Source organism: Orcinus orca, chromosome 4 (assembly GCF_937001465.1).
Source record: "Orcinus orca chromosome 4, mOrcOrc1.1, whole genome shotgun sequence".
Classification (NCBI taxonomy): Eukaryota; Metazoa; Chordata; class Mammalia; order Artiodactyla; family Delphinidae; genus Orcinus; species Orcinus orca.
Window position 1 is genome coordinate 133587336 of NC_064562.1, and position 4268 is coordinate 133591603.

Sequence of the window (4268 nt, forward strand, 5' to 3'; positions counted from 1 at the left end):
TCCCACTAGCTATCTACCTTACGTTTGTTAGTGTGTATATGTCCATGACTCTCTCTCGCCCTGTCACAGCTCACCCTTCCCCCTCCCCATATCCTCAAGTCCGTTCTCCAGTAGGTCTGTGTCTTTCTTCCTGTCTTACCCCTAGGTTCTTCATGACATTTTTTTTCTTAAATTCCATATATATGTGTTAGCATACGGTATTTGTCTTTTTCTTTCTGACTTACTTCACTCTGTATGACAGACTCTAGGTCTATCCACCTCATTACAAATAGCTCAATTTCGTTTCTTTTTATGGCTGAGTAATATTCCATTGTATATATGTGCCACATCTTCTTTATCCATTCATCCGATGATGGGCACTTAGGTTGTTTCCATCTCCGGGCTATTGTGAATAGAGCTGCAATGAACATTTTGGTACATGACTCTTTTTGAATTTTGGTTTTCTCAGGGTATATGCCCAGTAGTGGGATTGCTGGGTCATATGGTAGTTCTATTTGTAGTTTTTTAAGGAACCTCCATACTGTTCTCCATAGTGGCTGAACCAATTCACATTCCCACCAGCAGTGCAAGAGGGTTTCCTTTTCTCCACACCCTCTCCAGCATTTATTGTTTCTAGATTTTTTGATGATGGCCATTCTGACTGGTGTGAGATGATATCTCATTGTAGTTTTGATTTGCATTTCTCTAATGATTAATGATGTTGAGCATTCTTTCATGTGTTTGTTGGCAGTCTGTATATCTTCTTTGGAGAAATGTCTATTTAGGTTTTCTGCCCATTTTTGGATTGGGTTGTTTGTTTTTTTGTTATTGAGCTGCATGAGCTGCTTGTAAATTTTGGAGATTAATCCTTTGTCAGTTGCTTCATTTGCAAATATTTTCTCCCATTCTGAGGGTTGTCTTTTGGTCTTGTTTATGGTTTCCTTTGCTGTGCAAAAGCTTTGAAGTTTCATTAGGTCCCATTTGTTTATTTTTGTTTTTATTTCCATTTCTCTGGGAGGTGGGTCAGAAAGGATCTTGCTGTGATTTATGTCATAGAGTGTTCTGCCTATGTTTTCCTCTAAGAGTTTGATAGTTTCTGGCCTTACATTTAGGTCTTTAATCCATTTTGAGCTTATTTTTGTGTATGGTGTTAGGGAGTGATCTAATCTCATACTTTTACATGTATCTGTCCAGTTCTCCCAGCACCACTTATTGAAGAGGCTGTCCTTTCTCCACTGTACATTCCTGCCACCTTTATCAAAGATAAGCTGTCCATATGTGCTTAGGTTTATCTCTGGGCTTTCTATCCTGTTCCATTGATCTATCTTTCTGTTTTTGTGCCAATACCATACTGTCTTGATTACTGTAGCTTTGTAGTATAGTCTGAAGTAAGGGAGCCTGATTCCTCCAGCTCCTTTTTTCATTCTCAAGATTGCTTTGGCTATTCAGGGTCTTTTGTGTTTCCATACAAATTGTGAAATTTTTTGTTCTAGTTCTGTGAAAAATGCCAGTGGTAGTTTGATAGGGATTGCATTGAATCTATAGATTGCTTTGGGTAGTAGAGTCATTTTCACAATGTTGATTCTTCCAATCCAAGAACATGGTATATCTCTCCATCTATTTGTATCATCTTTAATTTCTTTCATCAGTGTCTTATAATTTTCTGCATACAGGTCTTTTGTCTCCTTAGGTAGGTTTATTCCTAGATATTTTCTTCTTTTTGTTGCAATGGTAAATGGGAGTGTTTTCTTGATTTCACTTTCAGATTTTTCGTCATTAGTATATAGGAATGCCAGAGATTTCTGTGCATTAATTTTGTATCCTGCTACTTTACCAGATTCATTGATTAGCTCTAGTAGTTTTCTGGTAGCATCTTTAGTATTCTCTATGTATAGTATCATGTCATCTGCAAACAGTGATAGCTTTACTTCTTCTTTTCCGATTTGGATTCCTTTTATTTCCTTTTCTTCTCTGATTGCTGTGGCTAAAACTTCCAAAACTATCTTGAATTAGAGTGGTGAGAGTGGGCAACCTTGTCTTGTTCCTGATCTTAGTGGAAATGCTTTAAGTTTTTCACCATTGAGGATGATGTTGGCTGTGGGCTTGTCATATATGACCTTTATTATGTTGAGGAAAGTTCCCTCTATGCCTACTTTCTGCAGGGTTTTTATCATAAATGGGTGGTGAATTTTGTCAAAAGCTTTCTCTGCATCTATTGAGATGATCATATGGTTTTTCTCCTTCAATTTGTTAATATGGTTTATCACATTGATAGATTTGCGTATATTGAAGAATCCTTGCATTCCTGGAATAAACCCCACTTGATCATGGTGTAAGATCCTTTTAATGTGCTGTTGGATTCTGTTTGCTAGTATTTTGTTGAGGATTTTTGCATCTATGTTCATCAGTGAGATTGGCCTGTAGTTTTCTTTGTGACATCCTTGTCTGGTTTTGGTATCAAGGTGATGGTGGCCTTGTAGAATGAGTTTGGGAGTGTTCCTCCCTCTGCTATATTTTGGAAGAGTTTGAGAAGGATAGGTGTTAGCTCTTCTCTAAATGTTTGATAGAATTCGCCTGTGAAGCCATCTGGTCCTGGGCTTTTGTTTGTGGGAAGATTTTTAATCATAGTTTCAATTTCAGTGCTTGTGATTGGTCTGTTCATATTTTCTATTTCTTCCTGATTCAGTCTTGGCAGGTTGTGCATTTCTAAGAATTTGTCCATTTCTTCCAGATTGTCCATTTTATTGGCATAGAGTTGTTTGTAGTAATCTCTCATGATCTTTTTTATTTCTGCAGTGTCAGTTGTTACTTCTCCTTTTTCATTTCTAATTCTATTGATTTGAGTCTTCTCCCCTTTTTTCTTGATGAGTCTGGCTAGTGGTTTATCTATTTTGTTTATCTTCTCCAAGAACCAGCTTTTAGTTTTATTGATCTTTGCTATTGTTTCCTTCATTTCTTTTTCATTTATTTCTGATCTGATTTTTATGATTTCTTTCCTTCTGCTAGCTTTGGGGTTTTTTTGTTCTTCTTTCTCTAATTGCTTGAGGTGCAAGGTTATGTGTTTATTCGAGATGTTTCCTGCTTCTTATGGTGGGCTTGTATTGCTATAAACTTCCCCCTTAGAACTGCTTTTCCTGCATCCCATAGGTTTTGGGTCGTTGTGTCTCCATTGTCATTTGTTTCTAGGTATTTTTTTATTTCCTCTTTGATTTCTTCAGTGATCACTTCATTATTAAGTAGTGTATTGTTTAGCCTCCATGTGTTTGTATTTTTTACAGATCTTTTCCTGTAATTGATCTCTAGTCTCATGGCATTTTGGTCGGAAAAGATACTTGATACAATTTCAATTTTCTTAAATGTACCAAGGCTTGATTTGTGACCCAAGATATGATCTATCCTGGAGAATGTTCCATGAGCACTTGAGAAAAATGTGTATTCTGTTGTTTTTGGATGGAGTGTCCTATAAATATCAATTAAGTCCATCTTGTTTAATGTATCATTTAAAGCTTGTGTTTCCTTATTTATTTTCATTTTGGATGATCTGTCCATGGGTGAAAGTGGGGTGTTAAAGTCCCCTACTATGAATGTGTTACTGTCAATTTCCCCTTTTATGGCTGTTAGTATTTGCCTTATGTGTTGAGGTGCTCCTATGTTGGGTGCATAAATTTTTACAATTGTTATATCTTCTTCTTGGATCGATCCCTTGATCATCATGTAGTGTCCTTCTTTGTCTCTTCTAATAGTCCTTATTTTAAAGTCTATTTTGTCTGATATGAGAATTGCTACTTCAGCTTTCTTTTGGTTTCCATTTGCATGGAATATCTTTTTCCATCCCCTTACTTTCAGTCTGTATGTGTCTCTAGGTCTGAAGTGGGTCTTTTGTAGACAGCATATATAAGGGTTTTGTTTTTGTATCCATTCAGCCAATCTGTGTCTTTTGGTGGGAGCATTTAGTCCATTTACATTTAAGGTAATTATCGATATGTATGTTCCTATTCCCATTTTCTAAATTGTTTTGGGTTCGTTATTATAGGTCTTTTCCTTCTCTTGTGTTTCTTTTCTAGAGAAGTTCCTTTAGCATTTGTTGTAAAGCTGGTTTGGTGGTGCTGAACTCTCTCAGTTTTGCTTGTCTGTAAAGGTTTTAATTTCTCCATCAAATCTGAATGAGATCCTTGCTGGGTAGAGTAGTCTTGGTTGCAGGTTTTTCTCCTTCATCACTTGCAGTATGTCCTGCCATTCCCTTCTGGCTTGTAGGGTTTCTGCTGAGAGATCAGGTGTTAACCTTATGG